Raw genomic sequence first — 23,851 nt, forward strand, 5'->3', positions numbered from 1 at the left:
TATATATATATATATATATATATATATATATGCATGTGTGTGTATTAATTACATTTAATGTTGCTCATATGTACATGCATTTAGGACTTCCCACTCTGGATTGGGTAATTCACCAGGGGATCTCATACCTAGAAAAAAAATTCTATATCTGTCAACAGCTACTGGCAGACTAGCTTTCATTACCTGGTGGGGCCTTGTGAAGCCACATCCAAATTGGCATGTGAACCAGTGTTATCACTATTCTGATCTTTTATAGTCAACTACATGACTGAGATATCATAGGTGGATCCTCCCTGCCATGTGTAGGAATCACAATCTCACAGTAGGTTCCCTAGTTCTCTGGCTCTTACAATCTTTGTATACCTTCCATGAGCCTTGAGTATAGGGGTTGTGTTGCAAAAGTACTAATTGAGGCTAGAAACACCAAGAAACCTATTCTCTGAACTTTGACCAGTTAAAGATCTCCATAATTTCCTTTATCTGATGCAAAAATAAGCTTCTTTGATGGGGGCTGACGGTTACCCTTACCTTTAATTATAAGAATAAGCACTGAGAATACAATGAGAAGCTACATGAATTTAGGAAAATGTCATTTGCAGGTTCTTCTATAGAGTCCACGACTTCTCCACCTACATATAGTTGACTAGGTTTATAGTACTAGGTAAGAGTTCCCTACTATCAGATGGGCCTTAAGTCCAATTAGACAGTGTCTTAGGGTTGTATTGTGAAGAGACACCATGACCATGACAACTTTTATAAAGTAAAACTTTTAATTAGGGCTGCCTTATAGTTCAGAGGTTTAGTCATAATTGTCATGGCAGGAAGCATTGTGGCATGGTGCTAGAGAAGGAGCTGAGAGTTTTACATCTTGACCCACAGGCAGCAGCAAAATGAAAGTGATAACAGTAGCAAGACTTGAGTAATTTCAAATCTCAAAGCTTGCTTCCTGGAGATACACTTCCTCCAACAAAATTCACACTTACTCCAACAAGGTCACACCTCCTACTAGTGCTACTCCCTATAAACCTATGAGGGCCATTTTCTTTCAAATGATAACCGACAGATATTGGATATCCCCAAGATAACCTGTTGAACCACTGTTGCATAATTGAAGATAATCTTGCTAAGGTGGTCATTATTGCAGTTCACAGACCTTGCAGGTAGGTAGGTCTCTTGATAAATTTATTCCTTTGGAAGTCTGCATAGTGTTTTCTAATACTGTGAGAAGTAACCCTCAGAGGATGCTTTTAGATCAGTACAACATGATTCTTCTGAGTCCTGTGTCCAAAATTCATGGTATCTTCAGAAATGGGATTTTACCTTTAAGTTCTAGAAGGCAATAAAGGGCAGGTCTCTTGGGATCCTCTGACCAATAACTGAAAAGGAGGTATCCTGGGGGAAGAATTATGACTCCGTGAAATAACTCCATTTGAATTATATACATCCCCTCATCCAACCCCCACATTGACTATATATTTTCTAAAAAGTTGTATCTCTCTTCTTGTCCATTTAGTAATGCAAACAACCTATATTTTCAAGACACTATATCAAGTATTTTATATAGCTGTCTTTTTGCTTGCTTTTGTGTGTATTTATTTGCATATATGAAATTTATGTATGGGATATTTCTCAACTATCAATGATAGTCATTTCTTGAGAGTGTAGTTTCACATAAAAGGATTTCATTTTCTCCATTGTACTTTTCTGTATTGGTTGGATATTTAAATAATGCCCAGACATTATTTTATAAAATAAAATATTATTAATTTTTGTAAAAGCTTATTCTATATTATTTTAACATTTTCCAAGTACATCTACTTTAAATTATAATCCTAATTTCATTGTGGCTTCTATCCACACTTACATATTAAAGGCAGAGTCTTTTTATAACGCAGTGATATAACATTACAAAACCCTTAATTGAAAGGATCTAAAATATTGGATGTAATATATTTAGCTGTGCTATTTTAATGCAGCTTAATTAGAGTTTTTGAATTTTCAGCTCATGGGTTATGTGGAATTCTTAGCTGATGGAGCTGAAGTATATCCCCATTATAGATAATTCCTTCCAAAAAACGTTAAGTGAAAGGGAGTCAAAGACCACAGTCTATTAATATTAATTGAAGTATTCCAAAAGGATCTATTATGTTATAATTGCAACACATAGAAAGAAAGGAATACAATCGGCAATGATAGGGCACACATCAGAATCCTACAAGCCAATGGCACAAGGAGCTAAAAATAAAACAACGCAAACAGCTAAAGTAAACAGAAAACATCAAAACCCTGAGGATACCTGAAAACATTAAATATGATATGAGGCAGTGTTATGTAGTTACTAATTTCGTTTATTCTGTGTGCCAAATGTACATTAACAGGTAAGAAGCATTATTAGGAGCAACGATCTAAACTTTACCATTTGAAATACTAAATATGGAAGTCATTATCTCCAAGTGAGATTTTACATGTATGGATATACCATCTTATGAGTTGGCTATGATGGCTGTCATCACAGTTGCCTAAAACAGATCTAAGATATGTGAAGAAGTGGCCATAGCCCATCACCTACTAATGTCACTAGAAATATAATCAAAAAACAAAAGTTCATGAAATTTTAGTTCATTGTTACATTTAACAGTGTAATGATAAGCCTCCAAATTCAAGGAAGAACATTGAGTGTGGCACTTCCCAAAAAAACATTAGATACCAGATTTCAAGGTTATTTTAAATGAAGTTTACAAGCTTAAGAATTTTACACAAGCTCATAAAGAAGAAACCTTATGTTGTTATAAATGAACTCCTTAATTCAATATGTTTCTATTATTACTTTCACCCCTTTCATCATACCTGTATCTAAATCTCATTTTGTTTTTCCTCTTCTTAGTAGCTACCTTCTTTGCATTGCATCCCAAACATGTTAAATGATGTACTTTTAAACCATCTACTAAGTTTGTACTCCAGGTTAATATTTGTATTTCTCCTTCCTATATTGAGATGATGAATTTACCTTTCATTTATGTACCTTCCTCTTCTATCAACTTCCTCCAATCTATGTTGGAAAGTTGTGTAACCTCTTTTTAATGTGTTATTATTATTAACATGTATATAGCCCTAGTTGTATTCAAAATTGCTAGATAGACCTGGCTGGCCTTGAACTACAAAGATGTCCTGCCTTTTCCTTCTGAGTACTGGGAGTAAGGGAGTGTACCACCAGGTCTTGTCTGAAGAGCTAAGAACCCCCAAAACTCCAGGTGAGGTGAGAAAATCTTCCCAATAGGAAAGCTGCCAAGCTGCCAACAGTTTCTACTGGATTATATGGTCTGAGAAGTTACTGACAAGATGAACAATTCAACTCTGAGACTGCAGGGGAAAAATTTGCTGACGGAATTATCCCATCCAAAAGTTCCCTCTTCAACCCTAAAATGTCCTAAGTTCCTGCTCTTGGGCACAGTCTCTACTTCCATGGAGACTTTACCCTTCACTGTCCTGACTAAAGGACACTATCCTTCTGTAGAGGTCAGTCTCCTCTTTCTTTCATTTTCCTTATTCCTTGATCAATCTCAATCTAACATTTGGTACCTAATTCTATGATTGGTTTATGGTATCACATGCCAGACCCTCTCTTTCTTTGTCTGTCTACCTCCCTTTTTCTGACACCAATCCAATTTATTTAGCATATGTCCACTCACTGAGCTAGCTAAGGGGATTAAAGGCCATTAGTCATGATCTGAAACATGGTGTTTCCATGGATTTTGACTACATATGTGTTTCAGCCCCATTACCATGGTTTCTTGGTGTGCCAGGTAAACTCAGTTTGTGTTCTCTCATTCTCTTCCCTCTCCACCTTCCTCTTTTACCCTGCCATCATCTGATCTCCAGAATCACTTGACATCAGCTCATCTAATATTCATATTCCTAGGTAAGGTCTGGTTTCAGTCTATAGGCACACTAGTCTGATGAACCTCTAGATTCTTGGTTTTTGGCTTTCTGCCCCTTGATTTTTCTGCCATGTTGTGGAAAATGTGAATGCTGTGGTATCTTCCTGCTTCTTGCCTTTGGTTTTGCCTGCAAGATCATTGGAATTGGGTATGCCATTCCAATCCCCCTTGTCACTCATTTCTGAATACCTTCTGATTATGGTGACAACTTATTACCTGAAATGTGTCTCAAATTTATCATAAACCATATGTGGTACAAGATCTCAATTTCTACATATATTTAGCAGGACTTAAACTTCAAGGTGTCAGTGTGCCTGTCAAATTAGACAGATTTTTACTTTATTTTTTAAAAATTTATTTTTACTTAAATTAGAAACAAGCCTGATTCACATGTCAATCCCAGTTCCCAATCCCTCCCCTCCTCCCCTGACCCCCACCAACCTTCCATCCCATCCTATTTCTGCACCCTAGGGAGGATGAGGTCCTCCATGATGGATCCCCAAAGTCCATCATATCTTTCCTGGTCAGGGGCTAGGCCCTCCCCAATGTGCCCAGGCTGAGAGGGCACCCCTCAACATGGAATGGGCTCCCAAAGTCCATTTGTATGCCAGGGAAATTACTGGTCTACTCCCCAAGGCCCCAGAGATTGCTAAGGCCTCCTCACTGACACCCATGTTCTGGGGGTCTGGATCAATCCCATGCTGGCCTCCCAGCCATCATTCTGGGGTCAATTAGCTTTCCCTTGTTCAATCAGCTGTTTCTGTGGGTTTCACCACCCAGGTCTTGACCACTTTGCTTTTCATTCCTCCCTCTTTGACACTGGATTCTAAGAGTTCAATTCACTGTTTAGCTGTGGGTGTCTGCCTCTATTCCATCTGCCACTGGAGGAAGGCTACAGGATGCCATATAAGGTAGTCATCAACCTCATTATCAGTGAAGGTCATTTAAGACAGCATCTCCAATATTGCTTAGATTGGCAGGTGATGTCATCCTTGTAGATGTCTGGAAATTTCACTAGTGCCATATCTCTCTTCAAATCTACAATGGCTCCCTGTGTTATAACATCTCTCATCCTGCTCTCCTCTATTCTTCCCCTGACTCAACCTTCCTGCTCCCTGATGACCTCCTCTCTCCTCTTCTTCTCCCATGTCTTTCTGTCAGCTTCCTGTAAACTACCACTATGCTCCCAACATGCTCAGGAGACACTGTCCCCTTCCCCTTCTCTGGGGTACAATCCATGTCTCTCTTATGATACTCCCAATTTCCCAGACTCTCTGGTTGTGGGATTATAGGCTGGCAATCCCCTGCTCCTAGTCTAAAACCCATATATGAGTGAGTATATGCCATGTTTGAATTTTTGTGACTCGGTTATCTCACTCAGGAATGTTTTTTCTAGTAACATCCACTTGCCTGCGAATTTCAAGATTTCATTGTTCTTTTCCACTGAGTATTTTTCCTTTGTGTAAATGTACAACATTTTCTCTATCCATTCATCAGTTAAGGGGCATCTAGGTTGATTCCAGTCTCTGGACATTACAAAAAAAATGCTGCTATGAACATAGTTAAACAGATGTCCTTGTTGTATGAATGTGCATCTTTTGTTATATGTCTATGAGGGAAATTGCTGGATCTTGTGGCGGACTGAATCCCATTTTCCCGAGGAATCTCCATACTGATATCCAAAGTGGTTGTACAAGTTTGCACTGCCAACAGCAGTGGAGGGATGTTACCCTTTCTCCACATCCTCTCCAGCATAAACTGTCATTGGTGTTTTTGATTTTAGCCATTCTTACAGGAGTAAGATGTTATCATAGAGTTGCTTTCCTTTGCATTTCCATGATGGCTGAGGATGTTGAGTACTTTATTAAGTGTCTAACACTCATTTCAGACTCCTCTATACAGAATTCTCTATTTAGTTCTGTACCTCACTTTTTAATTGTATTGTTTGGTGTTTTGTAGACTAGCTTCTTGAGTTCTTTGTAAAGTTTGGAGATCAGCCCTCTGTCAGATGTGTTTGGTGAAGATATTTTCTCATTCTATGGGCTGCTCTTTGTTCTTGTTGACTGTGCCTTTTGCCTTACAGAAGCTTCTTCATTTCAGGACGTCCCATTTATTAATTGTGTCTGTGCTACTGGTGTTAGTTCAGGAAGAATGCTCCTGTAAGAATTCATTCAAGGGTACTTCCCACATTCTCTTCTAATAGTTCAGTGTGGCTAGATTTATGTTGAGGACTTCTAACCATTTGAACTTAAGTTCTGTGCATGGTGAAAGATATGGATCTATATGAAGTCTTCTACATGCCAGCATCCAGTTATGCCAGCACCACTTTTTGAAGATGCTTTCTTTTTTCCAATCCCAACTCTAAAATAATTGAAAACAAACATTAACAAACTATCTTGTAATATCGACAGTAGGGACTATATTAAATTAAATTGACTTTTGATGTGGTTTGGTTTCCATTAGGGTTGGTTGAGACAGAGACTCACTATGTAACCCAGGCTGGCCTTGAACTCACTGTATATGCCAATGTCTTTGTAAAGGTTTTATTGCTATGAAGAGACCTCATGACCACAGCAATTCATGTCCTCCTGCCCCATTTCCCAGAGCAATGGGATTATAGGCATGAACAACCACATTCGTCTATATTTACTGATAGAATTACCTACTTTGTTGTCTTTCTCTTATTGACTGTCAATATTTTGCACTTAAAGGTTTGAACATAGACTGGTAGATCTCATTTATATTTGACTCTTCTACATGCAGAACTGAAACATGTACAATAGAAGTATTTGAAAACATTTGTGTGTTATTAAATTGATAATGTTATCCCCAGTCCTCTTTAAACAGGGGAGTTATTCTAGGACATACGTAGGAAATTTTAGTGTAATGCATTCATCAACTTTATGTTGATGTAAAATTTCCATTATGAAAGAGAAAGCTGTTTGTTCTATGTTTAAATTCATATAAATTCAGTATTACAGATTTCTTTTGAAAAATGAATTGCCTATTTTGGGACTTTCTGAGATTAGAGTTGGTCTTTGAAAGAGATAAAAGTCTTAATTTAAACACTAGTATAGAATTTCATTTAGCTAATTATAAAACAAATTGCTTTCTGCTATATACATCTCAATACTTATTTAAAAATGAATAAACTCATTATTTCCAAAAATACCATAATAAAAACAGGTATGACACTGATGAATATGATGTTGTAAATATACTATTCATTTTGTTAAAACAACAAAATAAGGTATATAACTATATTTCTGTAAATAATCTATCCAATGAATCTGACTCATAAGTACCAGGGACCAGAAAGAACAAATCAAACTAAAATGAAGAGGCTTCCCTTTAAGGGCACTAACCTCCTTAACAATGGCAGCATCATTGCTGGTTAGCTTTGGCCAGTATGACACAAACTAGAGTGATCTGGAAAGAGGGAGCCTCTATTGAGTAAGTCCCTATAGTAGTTTGTCCTGTGGGAATGTCTGTACAAGATTTTCTTGATTAGTGATTGATAGTAAATATCCCAGTCCACTGAGGGTGGCACAACCCCTGTGTAAGTGGTCTTATATTGTCGGAGAAAGCCTTGGGTAACCAGCCGGAACTAACATTCCTTCATGGTCTCTGACTCCAGGAGCTAGGCTGCTGCTTTGGCTCCCATCAGAGATGAACATCAGTTCAAATAAGCACTTTTCTCCTCAAAGTTGGTTTTGGTCAGTGTTTCATCAAAGCAACAGAAAGCAAACTGGAATGAATAGCCTCTCTTTCAGCACTTGCCTTGACTGTGAAAGTAAGCTTTTTAATGTTCTTTTTCTCTTAAAATCTATATTTTCTATTTCTCTCAGTATGGCTTGCTTTTTTCATTGCAACCTTGTATAAGTTCTATCAGTAATCACCATTCCATACAGTTAATGATATACCTATTTGAAGTTTTCTCCATCAAAGAAATTGGTTCATTGCTTTTTAATTCAATCTTCCATAAATTTGTAAAGCATAAGCAGAAAAACAGTATATTTTAAGCAAAACATCACATGAATGGCCTCTAGTAGAGACCATGTTTCATTCTGAAACCTTTTGAACCAGGCCTGTACTCTCCAAAAAACGCTCAGCAGACAATACTTTTCCAAAGTTAAAATGGAACAAGAAAAAATATTGATGGCTGAAGCACATATTATATAATAACTGTCTTAAAATTGAAAAATACTACATTCCACTCCTTCCTACTGTCTTCTAAGGCACCAGTAAAATAACCCATTCAGCTTTACTGACAGCATTTAGCAGCTTTCCTAACTCAAAGTTCCAAAGTCTTCAATATCTTTCCAAAAATTGGATTTTCCCTAATAGTTCACTCTCTGGTATCAAGCCCTGTAAGAACCAAAAGTAGTGAATACAACAGTGAAATGGTATTTTCTATACACCATAAACAATTACACACATGAACTCATAGCAGTGTGTGACAATATTCACAAAACCTGCATATTATGCCAGACAAATTCCTGGAATGAATAGGGGAAAGGCTCATACTGCCTTATCCCTAGTTAAGGAACTACTGGTATTTGATGAATGCTGTGAAATTAGAGCAAATTTTCTTCAGGGAAGTGACCACTGAGAGGCTGCCATATAGATGTTGATGGTCCCTGCACTGCTGCACATACAGGAAGTGCTAAATGTACTTAGTAGCTTCAGGAGAATACACATCAAGTTGGATAGGTTTAGGGTTTAGGGGCCTAGGAGAAGAATTGGGGCAGAAGTAATAGAGTGTGGATTTTACCAAAACATATTGTATGCATATGTGAAATTAGCAAGCAAAAATATTAAGAAGGATAAAATCAATTATTATTTATCTACTCATTCTGTCAGAAAACCTGTATTATTGTAGTTCCTGCCAAATGCTGATTGTGACTTCTAAGATCATAAGCCTGCGAGTGACAGCTCAAGAAAAGAAACAATCTAGTTACTAATGTTTGCTGCCTTGTACACATACATATAATTTTATACTTGTGTAAGGGAGAAAAATATTTCTATATTTGGACTAAAATCGCATTAAATATCTACCAAGTATGACTTATAACATTGTAGACTAATTTTAGTAACCACCTGCTTCTTTTGCTCATGCAGCTTCTATGTACATCTGATTTGTTCAACGAATACTTTTTCATTGCTTATAATATGTCACCATTATGTTTGGTGCTAAGGATAACAAGAGAGATCTCTGTTCTTATGCAATTTATAGACCCTGGTATAGAGATATATAATATTCATGTAATCCAACAGGTAACTAAATAAACATAAATTTCATGAACATATATAAATAAACTATCTATAAATGAGTAAATAAAATAAATCCCCAAGACAAAATAGAGATATTTGTAAGAATAAAATATTTAAATTTTCAACAATGCTACTAGGAAGTAAAAAATTAAAGAACATGATGAAAATGATAGATTCTGCTATTTATGTCATTGGTCAGCCTTGATGTACTAACCTTACATATTCAGTAAGAATCCTACCAAAGAAGCTAACACTGAATCTAGTTTTGTCTTATTGTGAAGGCAATATTCAGTCTGCATATTTATAAACATATAAACTGTGGTGAATAAAATATTCATTTACCAAACATGTGCCAAATCAAATTACAGAGAGAAGGGAATCTGCCAGAATATATTAATATGAAGCCATTAAGGAGCTTTAAAGTTATGCATTGGCAGCTTCTTCTGTGAACCTGGCTATCTGCCAGTCATAGTAATCGTACCCTGTGTACCAAATGGCATATTTGAGACAGCATAAAGTTTATCCTAAAATAGGCAAATTTTGTATTATTACTGTTGCTTTTCTCTTTTAATTTTTCAAAGGCTTAATTTAAACTTGTTCTCATCAATCAGACTTAAGGTATTTTGCTGTATAATGCCTAAAGACAACAGGCTGATTATAAATTATATTTCAATAACACTGACTATTTGGCTTTAAAACATTTTTGGCATAAATGTAAATTCTGTACTAATTCATTCTGTGTTCTTGTGCCCTCCTCCTTTTTGGGAAAAGTCTTTTGTTCAAAAACTCTGAACATTTTAGGAGACACATACAGGGAATCTTCGGTATTCAAAAACAATGAAGTTTTTTTCATGATATTCACATAAATCATGAGTGTAGAAAGGTGGTAACTTATTCTTCATGCAGTTATTAGTGAAAATGAAGTCAACTGAGAATGCTAAACTAGCCCTGTGATTTATTATTATTACTCTCCATGTAGAGAGCACAGAGAAGGTACTATGTTATTGAACATTTAATTTCTTATATTTAATTCAGAGACAAATTCTTGGACTTCACTAAAGTTTTGATATATGAATCCATAATTATCTTTTGAATTTTGTGTTATTATAAAATGAATTAAATTGGTTATTCTTAAGTTTGTGAATATTTTGCAATATAATTCTTATTTTAGAGTTATTTAATTTTTCAGCTAGTTTACCAAAAGAATTTATTCAAGTTATGATATTTATTTATTATACATCTGTGGTAAATATTATCCCTTCAAAGTATACTAAAATTTCTAATTAAATTTCACCTGATATGAATAAAATTTACATTTTGCTATCAAGGATATTATATCTTTGAGAGATTTGAGTCTAATGGTGAAATTTATCAAAGTTATAGTTAAAATTAAACAAGCCTGTAAAATAAAAATAACTTTAATTTTTTACAATCATCTTTAATGATAAAATAACCACAGATAAAAATTATTTAATGGAAGAAGCTCAAAACTGCTCAAAACATTTGAAATCTCTGTGATTCTTCTAAGTAAATTTGCACCTTGTAATTTTCACTTACACAAAATTCTCATAATGTTCTCAAATACTAGATCTATTTACTTCTGAAATATATCTGACTACTAAAGGTGTATATAATTGGTACAGTAATTGAAGGAAATTGCATTTTTAGCACATTCTACAAGGTAGAGAGTATGATTTCTGGGGATTACCAGTGTAAGTGTATCTGAGTTTGTTTTGGGTGTATGTGTGTGGAATTTCTGAAAAACACTTATTTATAAAAATAAACCTATTACTATAAGCACAACTGTAAATATTAGGATACTATATTGTCTTTGATGAATATAATTAATTTAATATTATTTCTGGCATGATAATGCAAAAATGTTATAACTATCTCTCTGAATTCCTTTATTTGATACCAGTACTAGACTTTCAGAGTTATTCCTACAATAAATATATCATGACTCAATCATCAGAAGTCTGACACACATAAACTTCCTACAAAATGGGATACAATGTTAGAAACATATCATTCAGAATTTCTAGCTGTCTCCCATAGATACCCATAAAGTAGTTCAGGGACTGCCATGCCCAAATACAGCACTCTAGTTTTTTATTTTTGTTTTTGCTTTAAACCAAAATTTATATGCAGCATATGCTGCAAGAAACGAAATAGCATGGAAAACACTTCACTAAGATGAGTCAAATTGTTACCAGCACTAAAAAGTGGGATACAGAACTAAACTGAGAATTCTCAATAGAGGAATCTAAAATGGTTGAAAGACACATAAGAAAGTGCTCAACATCCTTAGCCATCAGGAAAAAGCAAATCAAAACAACTCTAGATATCATCTTACACCTGTCAGAATGGTTAGAATAAAAAACACCAAGGAAAGTTTATGCTGGAGACGATGCAGAGAAAAGGGAACACTTCTTGATCGCAAGTGGGAGTGCAAACTTGGACCGCCACTTTGGAAATCAGTATGGAGATTCCTTAGAAAAATGGGAATCAGTCTACCTCAAGACTCAACTATTCCATTCTTTGGCATATACCCAAAGGAGGCACATTTATACAACAAGGACATCTGTTCAACTATGTTCATAGCAGCATTATTCGTAAAGCCAGAAAATGGAAACAGCCTAGATGCCTCTCAACTGAAGAATGGATAGAGGAAATGTTGTACATTTACACAATGGAGTACTACTCATGGAAAAAAAACAATGAAATCTTGAAATTTACAGGCAAATAGATGGAACTAATCTAAGTGAAGTAACTCAGTCACAGAAAGACAAACATGATATGTACTAACTCATATATGGATTCTAGACATAATAAAAAGGATTATCAGCCTACAATCCACACCTCTAGAGAAGCTAGTAAAAAGGAGGACCATAAGTGAGGAGAGGGGAGGAGAACATGAGGGATCAGGAAGATTGAGTGGGGAGAGGAATAGAGCAAAGTAAGAAAAAAGTCACATCAATAGAGGGAGGTACTATGGGTTTAAAGATAAATCTGGCACTAGGGAATTAAAGACATACAAAATGGTGACCCCAACTAGGACGCTAAGCAATAGTGGAGAGGCTACCTTAAATGCCAGTCCCCTATAATGAGAATGATGACTACCTGAAAGGCCACCCTAGAGTCTTCATCCAGTAGCTGATGGAAGCATAAGCAGAGACGCACAGTCAACGACTGAGCCAAACTCCTGGAATCCAGTTTCAGAGAGGGAGGAGTGATGAACAAAGGGATCAAGACCATGCTGGGAAAACCCACAGAACCAGCTGACCTGAGCAAGTGGGAACCCATGGACCATAATATGACATCTGGGGAACCAAACCAGGTCCCCTGAATGTAGGTGTCAGTTAGGAGCACTGGGTCGTCTATGGTGCCTCTGGCAGAGCAACCATGCTGTATACCTAGTGCAGGAACAAACTTCAGGAGCTCATTTCCCATGGATGGATTCCCTCTTAGCCTAGGCCCTCCCCAAATGACTTGAAAGATTTTAATGGTCCCTCATGGAAGGCCTCACCCTCTCTTTGGATTGTGGATGGGGAAGGGATGGGGAGGTCATTGGTGGGCATGGAAGGATGGGAGGGAGAGGGAACTGGGATTGATATGCAAAATAAGATTGTTTCTAATTTAAATGAAATTTATGCATATAAAAATTGTTTAAAAAAGAAGTGTGCCCTTTAAAGAGATAAAGGAAATATTTCCAGCTATCCAGGTGTTGGTGGGGCATGCCTTTAATAACAGTACTTGGGAGGCAGTCACAGACATATCTCTGTGAATTTGAGGCCAGTCAGGTCTACAAAGTGAGTGCCAGGATAGGCTCCAAAGCTACACAGAGAAACCATGTCTCAAAAAACAAAACAAAAAGAAAACAGACTTCCAGGTAAAGTTTAATGAATGAAAAGAACATGAACAAAGAAGAAGAGGAGGGGCGAGGAGGACATAGGGGAGCAGGAAATTTAAGTTGGAGGAAGAATAGAGGAGAGCAGGTTGAGAGATACCATAAAAGAGGGAGTCATTCTAGGTTTGAGGGGGGATCTGGCATTAGTGAGATTCCCAGAGATCTACAAGGATGACACCAACTGGAAAACTAAGCAATAGTGGAGAGACTATTTTAAATGCCCCTCCCTGATTATGAGTTTGATGACTACCTTATATGCCATCCTAGAACCTTTATCCAGTGAATGGTGGAAGCAGAGACAGACACCCACAGGTAAAAATTGAACTGAACTCCTGGAAGCCAGTGACAAAGAGGGAGGAATGATGAGCAAAGGGTTCAAGACCGGGTTGGTGAAACCCACAGAAACAGCTGATCTAAACAAGGGAGAGCTCTTGGACCCCGACTGATAGCTGGGAGGCCAGCATGAGACTGATTCAGACCCCCTGAATGTGGGTGTCAGCAAGGAGGCCTGGACAATCTCTGGGGTCTTGGACAGTAGATCAGTCTTTATCCCTGGCATACAAATGGGCTTTGGGTGCCCATCCCACAATGAGGGATGCTCTCTCAGCCTGAACTCTTGGGGAAGGGCCTAGGTGCTGCCCTGAACAAAATGACAGACTCTGTAGATCCCCCATGGAGGGTCTCACCATCCCTGGTGAATGATATGGGGATTTGGTGGAGGGCTGGTGGGGGGCTGGTGGGAGTGTGGGGGAGAAGGGGAGCGAGAGGGAACTGGGATTGATATGTGAAGCAAGCTTGTTGCTAATTTAAATAAAAAGTGTGGTTAAATCCAAAAAAAGAGAATGTGATCAAAGGTCACTGGCATTTGCCCTGTTCATACACCTTTATTCATAGATTCCTTGGGACACATTTTAATAGCCCAATTCTACCTATAAGTTCAAATGACTTTTAATATTCCATTTATCTATCAAGGTGTTGTTATATCTCATTTATCTATCAAGATGCAGTCATAACCTTTGAAACATATGAACAAAACATGATATCATCAAAAGCCTGAAATTCCTCTTTATTTCTATCCACCTAAATATTAGTCATCTAGTTTTCTGAAAAAAGATGACAAAACCAAGTATTCACTGTTGTTTCTCCATAGTGCTCCACAAAAATGTCATTTGTATATTTTTTGAAATGTGTTTATTTTTATTCTATGTGTAAAAGTATTTTGCCTGCTTGCGTGTATGTATACCAAGTATGTGTCTGGTGCATGCAGAAATTAAAAGAGGTTGTCAGATCCCCTGGAACTGGAGTTGCAGACATTTGTGAGCCACCATGTTGGTATTAGGAATGAAGCTATAAACCTCTGCAAGAACAGCAAGTGCTATTAAATGCTGAACCATCGATCCAAGCCTTTATCATCTCCAGCAGGAAGGGAGAAGTGCAGACTAGTGACAAAAACCAGTAATCATTAGTACTGACAGAGAGAAAGGGATATTTGTATTTTGGTGGTGCAGTGACCTTGTTTTATGTGCTGAGTCATTTCTCTAGTCCCTCATCAGTATAAATTGTTATGTTTCTTTCATAACTCATGTCTTAATCACTTATGGTATCTACTTCTTTCCATAAGTGTATTTGCATTTGTGTGCTTCTCTCCATACCCATACTAGTTTGTAATCAAATGAAAGGCACATATTAATATTTTTACATTTATTTCACAAATAATTTAGGTCAGCATCTTGGATGTAGTATATATTACAACATTTCATATAATTATATCATGTTAGAAACAGATACTTCCATGGATAATTATATAATTCAAAGAATACCATTGTGACAGTAATAGAGTAAACCAAACCAGTTACTTTCTTAAATACTCATAAATAAAGAAATGTCATTCAGTTAAATTATACATCTGATATGATCAGATCAGCTTTCACCCTCTGTTCTAAACTGTGATGTTTTGGTTTGAGAATGTCTACATATCTTAATTTTCCACTTTTTAATTCAGTCCCCAAAAATACTTTTATTCATTACCATTGTTGACTATATTCATAAGGCCTATAATCTTTAGATATAATTTTACTTCCAGGTGGCCTCATGAATAGTTATGGAATGAAATCTTAATACAGGCACTTAAGCTTCTGCTTTGAAAAATGATGTTTTTATCCATATCAAGGAGCTCTAACACAAGCCAAAAACAACAACAATCTGTTTCAAGTCATGATGGATTAACTGGAACTACACTTATTCTCCTAAAATAAACTATGAAACTGATCAAAATATATGAAATTATAACTTTACAAACATGTCAAAGGGCAAAAGAGACTAAGATCAAACATAGCAGGAAACGAAGAGATGATTCCTATAACCATGTTGACTCTGACCCAGAGAAGTGTTTTTCAGACCATGATATGTAGAGAGGGAAAACAAAACAAAACAAAAAGACAAAATTCAACCAAATAAACAAAAACAAGCAGAACAAAATAGCGGTTCCTTGAACAGAAAGACACAAAAATCAGACTCTGAGAGACAGCTGGAACTGAGTTTAACAGAAAATAGCTCCATTTTTGCACAGGGCTCTGTTCTTTGTTGTTGTTGCTAATATTATCCACATAGCAAAACAATGTGAGATAAAGAAAATAATGAATGAAAGCAGAAGCTGTATATTGAGCATGTCTGAAAAACAGATAGGAGATTCTTAAGTAAATAGTTAGGGAACTCCTGTGGGACCAAGGTACATAACATTCCACAAAAAAGGCTAAGGGAGGAACAGAGTAAAAAGGCTATGGTATAATCACTCTGGCAAAGCTTACAAGTGATCATCAAGGTGTTGCATAAGTAATTTAACTGCCTCTAAAACAATCTCTCAAAAAAGTAAAATTTACATATAGTGAATATCTATAGAGAAGGGCAAAAATAAAACATAAAAATGTCACATTTTTATTGGAACATCTGCAAAACAGGAGACAGTAGATGGAGTCATTGAACAACTGTAATTATATATATTTTTACATATACACTTCTTATATGAAGGCAGAAGTACCCTGTCCAGCAAAAAAAGTTGTGAAGAGAAATAGTGACACCAAATCTTCATCAAAAAAGTATTAGAACATTTTCAAACAGAATAAGGAACTTTGAAAATAACAAGTTTATTTGTGAACCAACAAAATTACTTAATTAAAAATATTTTCCATTAGTATATCTTTAAGAAGTGTCTATAGTAGTAGATTTCCACATGACTTTTTCTAAAGGTCTTTAGTATATTTCCTTCTTTACCCAGAACAAGAAAGATAATGACAACTTTATTCTTTCACTTGTAGATGTTAGTTTCAATGTTTCAGATATGTGTGTTGCATCGGATTACCCACAGAAGTGAAGAAACTATAAGGCACTCATGGAGGTGATTTTTGAAATTCTTTATGAGATAACCGAACATTAAAAGTAAAATTCTAATCAAGAAATTTTGACATTTATAACACTTGTTGAAGTGTTAAACAGTTCTACAATGATACCATATTATGCATACTATGGTGTAAAATATTTAAATTATGCATTATACTCTATAGCATGCATGTAATATGTTGGAAAAAACAATACTTCAAAAACCAACTATATTAGCAACTATATTAAATAAACACAGTGTAAATATTCCGATGAAACAATTGCAATATATTTTTCAAAAGATCTAACAATAAACAAACAAAGGGTATAAGCGAATTTTTATGAATTGTGAATATTTTTTAAAGTTTCAAGATTTTTTTAAAGGAATGAAGAAAGACAGCACTATACAAACCCTTTTCATAATACAAATGGAGTCTCTAGTCAACCTCAAACAAAGTAGATCTTAGAACAAAAATAACTGGTAAAGGAATTACTTTCTAATGATAAGCCATTTCAACAGTATATAAGCACTTAATTATAGAGCTTTGAAATATGTGTAGAAAGCCTTATAGAATAACAGGCAAATTCCAAATTCTTACTAGAAATATCAGAATTCCTCTTTATGCACAGTAATAATGGAGGGAAAATTAGGAAGGCTACAGAAGACTTAAATGCAATAAATCTATGTGTCTAAATTAAAATTTTATGGTACACCTACCCAACAAGAGACCTTACATTTTGTTCAAGTTCACATCAAATATCCATAAATTGAGCCATGAAATTCCAATTAATTGCTAAGTAGTAGAATCATAAAGACAATGTTCTCTAACTATAACTGAATTAAATGATAGATCAATGACATATATATGTTTCCAGTCATGCACAGCTTCAGCAACAAAAAGCCAAAACTTTTATGGGCTTCAAGTGTCAGTGGACAGAGCTGGAAGCAAGAACAATAGCTGGAAATTAGACATTAGTCCCGTAATATCAAGAAAACCAATTACAGAGATAATGAGATAAAATTCTTCTCAAATCATAAAATGACTGCAGCATTATCTATGGAAGGGCCAGATTACTAAAGATTCTGGAAGGCCTTGAAAATACAGAGGAAGAATACTCCATTAAATTTTGGTGGGGGGTTTGAGGTAGGGTTTCTCTGTGGCTTTTTAGGCTGTACTGGAACTAGCTCTTGTAGATCAGGCTCACAGAGATCCAACTGCCTCTGCCTCCTGAGTGCTGGGATTAGAGTTGTGTGCCACCACCAACTGGCCAAATATATGTAATTTTTGTTTTATGTGTCAGTAAAAATAATTTTTAAGTAATGAAATCAAATAGAGCAGCTCTTTAAAAAATAATAAGACAGAGCCAATTAGGGGGTTCAGGAGGTAAGGACACACGTCAATACCGAAAACTTGAGTTCAATCCCTAGTAAAATCACATGGTAGAAGAGACCTGACACCCACAACTTGTTCTCTGATTTCCATACCTGTCTATGCAGTGACAACACATGCACACGCACACACACACACACACACACACACACACAATACAAATAAATGAAAAAACTATAAATAGAAAAACATATCCATAGCAATATAACATCAGTAATAAATCTAGTCTAATAGAAAGAAGAACACAATTAAAGCAAGATAAAAAGCAATGAACAACAACAACAAAAAGCAACTGTGTATTCACCAATGTTTTAAAATTTCTCATTAAAATAATAGAAGTGAAGGGGACCGATTCCACCTAATGAAAATAAAACATAAAAGTATTTGCATCTAGTAATGAATTCTTTCCTTTTAAGATGATATAATAAGAGATCGATTCTCAGGAAAATACACACAAAATAAGTTTGAAAGAAATCGAAACCTAAAAAGATACGCTAGTAGGGAAATGAAATCAAAATTTCACTGTGACTTCTCAACACAACCAGGGTGGCTATTATCAGTAAGCAAACATCACCAAATTTTAACAATGATGCAGGGATAAGGGAACCTTTGATCACCACAAGTGGCAATGTAAATTAGTGCAGCCACTATGGAAGTCAGGTACCTCAAAAATCTACAATTACTATGTAATCTAGTTATGACCCCTAGATAAATACTTGAAGGACTCTAATGTCAGCATCACAGCCAGCATTTCCTTATATTGGGCCGAATGTTGGCAGGGTTGAAATCATTGGTGGCTTGGTGTTGCCAGGTATCCCCGAAAGGCAACTTAGACAGAGCCCTCTCAACCCCAATCAGTGAAAATGCAAGCAAGTTCCAGGATGGGCTTGGATGAAAATAAGTAAGGCTTCTTTGGGGGAAGTCTCTGTAAAAGAGGAGCCCACTAAGATGGCCCTTAGTGGCAAAAAATACTCCCCATAAATTCTTCTAAGGCAAGAACAAGGTGGGCATTAGCCCGATCAAGCCATTCAACATCCTCCACCTTGAAGGGGAAGACAATGAATGGTATGGGGGTCTAGCCATAGTGTCGCTGGGCCTGAGTCCTGCCCTTAATGATGGCATCAGTGAGCTGATCTGCCTGAGAGTAGACCTGGGGTGTTCCTCCCAAAGTCATATGGATTCATTCCAGTGACTCCCTTCCTGGGTTAAAACTGCTGCAAACAGCCAGAGGGACAAGGGTCTAGTCACCAAATACCTCCTTAGAGAGCATTTGTCCAAGGCCTTTTGATTGACAAGGAGCTTCTCTAGGTGTTCCTTTGTCATAATTATCCTATCATGAGGCACCTTGTTCTATAGCCGGGCATACAGGTGTACCACATCTTCTGTGGGTATTGACACCCAGGGTCTCAGCCAGTTAATTTCCCCCAATAAGTGCTGGATCTGGGTCAGGGTCACAGATTTAGGCACCTCCAGAACAGGCTTAAGTGGGCTAGCCTATGTCAGCCTGAGGCACCACCCAAGTTCTTTGAAGGGCAGCACCTTTTGGACCTTTTCTGAGGCAACAGTAAAGCCCCCTTTTTAAAACTATTGGAGCACCTGTGTCACAAAGCCCTCCAGATATTCTGGATCCCGATGCCCAAAAATTAAATCATTCCTATAAGCATATATTATTGAATCCTTTGACTTTAGCATAGGACTTAAGAGAGTAGCAAGATACTGTTGAGAGAAGGCAGGGCTATTAGCCATTCCCTGTAGTAGCACTAAACATTCAAAGCATTGATCATGTTTGGAATAATTAAGTGAAGGAACAGAGAATGCAAATTTATCACAATTCTCTGGATATAGCGGTATAGAGAATCAATCCTTAATATCAATTACCATAAATGTATATTCTGTGGGAATAGCAGGGGTCCAGGGCATGCCCCTTAAGGGGTGCCCACTAGTTCCATCCTCTTATTTATCTTGTGCAAATCTTGTAGCATTTGCTTAGCCCTGGAAGCCGTTTGAATTACAAACACCAGGGTGTTCTATGGGATCATAGAAGGGCAGATATGGCCCAGCCTTTATTGCTCATCCACTAGCTGGAGGAGTGCTAGCAACTTAAGTTTAGTCAGTGACCACTGCTCCACAAATATGGGTTTTCCTGGTGCCCATCTGATAAGTGGCACTCAGGGGGCAGTGGCCCTTATGAGTGTGGATATGCCTGGATAGACCTCTCAGGCTCCCCCCTATAGTTGTAGAGGTTGAAAAAATCCTTCTCTGTGACATCCTTCAGGTCCTTTCCCACTCTTTGTGCCTCTTCCTTTTCCAGGATATCTTCAAAAAACCCAATGATCTGTGGTCATAACAGTGTCCATTTGACCTAGCATGTCCGAACGCTTTGTTGAACTTGGTCTGTAACGGCTCACTGGGATTCTGCCTCACCCCAGCTATGGGTAACTCAATAGGCACGTCATCCAGTTTAGACCAGAGATTCAACCCAGCCTGCGTTACATGACCCTGATATAGCCCAGGGATCCCTGCTTGCTGAACCCCAATGGAGTAACCATCTCCCATTCGTAACACCATAGCATAGTTAATAGGGATGGCAAGGTTAGCTTGCCTATTTGCCTCAGCTCATACCCTACATTCCTCCTAAAAACTAGGGAGGACTGCCTTAGCCACATCTAGCCAGTCCTTAGGGTTGCATTGATGGTAGATGATGTCTTACAATAGGGTCTGTGCCCAAGGGGAGTTAGGGCCATCTTCCACCACAACCTTGTGGAGCTCTTTAAGATCCTTGGTCTCCAAAAAATACCAGTCTAGAGGCCTGCCTGGCCTGGGGGCGAAGTTTACCAGGTAGGCTTGGGGGGCCCTAGTTGTGTTCTCCCATTCCTCCTTAATTGGATAGGCCTCTGCATAAACTGGATCTCCAGGTCTCAACCAAACTTTTTCGGATTGATCGCAGAGGTCCAGGTCCTGTGGATTTTCCCTGAGGGCAGAATAGGGGGACCCAACTTCCTTACTCCTGGGAGTGTAAGGCAGGGGTCTGGAGTTGTCTGGGGTGAATGTTTTGGCCCATTCCCATTCCTCCTCTGACTCATCATTGATGGACCTCTCTGGTCCCTCTATTTCTCCCTTCTTACTGAAAATAGAGTTACCCATACTGAGGGTCTCACTTACCCTGAGAGACCTCTTGGCCCTGGAAGAGATATAGGTGCTTTGTGCCGCAGGTTTAGGAGCTAGATGCAGGGTCTTAACCTAACCACAGAAGGCTGAGCTGGGTCTGAGGAAGGGTAAGTGCACTGCTTGCCCATTCCCCAGCCTCCCAGGATCCTGGAGAAAATCAGACGCAGCAGGGAGTCTAGTCAAGTAGGAACTCATTTATTGTGCCACAGCATGCATCATTTAAAGTAAAAAAAATCACAGGGCAGGAAAACAGCCAGCCAATGGTTTTAAAGGTCAGCCTATCAAGTGCCTAGGTGACCTATGCTTTACCTATTGAACAAGAGCAGCGAAATTGTCTGGTTCAATCTAGGCAACCAATCATCTTTTTTGTGTAAACAACTCAGGACTTGCCCATCTGACTTCCGCCCAGCACCATCTTTGATGGGTTCTTGTGCTCTACACAAACATGCCAAATTTATTGAACTTTCACATTAGGAATATCTTATTTATGTAATCATACTTTTATAATGTTTTGAAACATATTTCTTAGGAAGAAATCTAAAGGAAAGTAGCAAATTCCTAGGTAGAGTTTATGTCATGGATTGTCTATTTAGTAGCTATTATTCTTTGATGCTTGAACCACAGCTTAATACTGCACTTTATTACTCCAGAGTAATTCCTGAATAGCTTGACTTCATCACTGTCATTTCCTCATTATGGTAAATATTTGTGTCCAGTATGGAGATGTGATTCATTTTTGGCCATTGAGACATAAGTAAAGATCTACAGGTGCTTATGATAATGAAATACTTCTTCATTTCCATCGTATGACCATGAGGAAAAACTACCAAGAGCAATGTTTTCACAGTAAAGACTTAAGAGTAAGAAACAGAAAGAACTAGAATTATTAAGCTTTCTGAACCCTTCTGGTAGGAGATTTGAAGGAACACAATGTTGTAAGAAACATGGAATGTGGAAGTCCAGATTTCATAAAGGAACAAAGACACTATTCAGAGTTAGGCTAGAGGTCACTCTTCCTATGTTCTGGCAAAGAATTAGAGTGCATTCTGGCCTTGTCCTAATAATTTGATTGGGGATAAACTAAAAAATCATAGGCTTATTTATTTGGCAGAGGGAATTTTGAGACAGCATAGCAGTGAGGCTATGTCACAACTACTGCTCCATGTCTTCCAGAAACCATAGTGAGAGAGAGAGGACAAATATATGAAGAATATAAAGTTTATTAAGCAAAGTTGTATGAGAAAGAATAAAATTGCATTCAAGGAGTGTAAGGTTGAGTGAGTGTCTGTAATGATTAAAAAGAAATTTCACTCTCTTAATTTTAAGATACATATTAAATGCATTTCTTAATTATACTGCTATGCTAAACTTTATAAATTGTTTTAATCAACTCTTCATTTCATTTTCCATATTCAGTCACATAAAGTTTAGTTTTAATAATTTTTGTAGCCACAAAGCTAATTTTGCTTAATGTTGGGCTGCACATGTGATAACGCTAATATAACATCTGATGGAACTGAAAATTCCTGCTGCCTATTGCTAGATTGTTGTAACAAAGTGCATTATTGACCCATTTGTGGTGATGTTGGTATAAACAAGCCCAATGTACTTCCAATTACATAAAAATGTAGCATATTAATTATACACACTTCTTAATACTATATAATGGTGACAAACATGTTACTAATTCACATGTATAACATATTATGCCTTTTATTAATATGTTAGAGAATATTCCTGTTCACAGAAAATGTTTACTAAATGTCAGCAAGCATTTCATTTGTCTTACATTAGTGTGTCTTTTGATTTTATTATCATATCTTATGCTGTGTTTCATTTAATTACATATTGTTTTGTTCACCGTGGCATGGTATGAATAGAACAAAGAAAATGTGTTCTACCTGAGAAGCCAACATTTAGAAATCCTCCATCTGCTTGGTGGTTTAAATGCAACAAATAGGCTAGAGTGTTGTTCTACAGGAGTAAATGTGCCTATTACTGACATGGCCTTGAATTTGATCCACATAACCCAGTAATAAAATAATTTATATAACTCAGGATATACTCCTGCAGTCTAGCTTCCTAATACATTTATTTATAGTCAGAGCTCACTTAAATACTTAAAACAGATAAAAAAATGATAAGTAAAATAGGTTTCTATTTTTTCTTTTTGCTTCTTATTTTAGTGATGCTGGATATCAAATTGAGGACTTTGCATGCACTGAGCAAGTACTCTACCATTGAGATTCATATCTAGCCATAAGTTACTTAAATATGTGAGAATAATTAGTCAGAATTATTTCCTATATCTTTCATATCCTGCATTATGGTATGTTCTGTTATTTCAATCTTGTCCTTAACCTCTGCAACATCACTAACAAGATTTACATAATTCCTGTAAGATAGTGGATGAAAGAAGACAATTATTTCTCCAGTTCTATGCTGGTGATGTTGCCACTCTCTTGCTACACCCCTCTTTTCTCTTCTACATATCATACTATTATTTTTGTGGAAGATTTCAGGTGCACACACTTTTGCCAAGCATAAAAATTATGGAAAGTGCTTTAATTTATTGTTTGTTTGATCTATTGTGCCCTTAGATAAGCAATTAACCCCACTAAGCACTCTTTTGTTTCTAGTTATGAATGCTGGATAACGGTACTTCGAACCTTATGCTGGTTTGAAAACTCAGTGAGATAATTCATATAAAGTACTTTTAAGATGGTGTTGTACTATATAGTTTCAGGGCATAACTGCTCCTCTGAAACCTAAAAGAGTACAAGTTCCCCACTCTG

This window comes from Mesocricetus auratus, unplaced genomic scaffold (assembly GCF_017639785.1).
Source record: "Mesocricetus auratus isolate SY011 unplaced genomic scaffold, BCM_Maur_2.0 Super-Scaffold_100003, whole genome shotgun sequence".
NCBI lineage: Eukaryota > Metazoa > Chordata > Mammalia > Rodentia > Cricetidae > Mesocricetus > Mesocricetus auratus.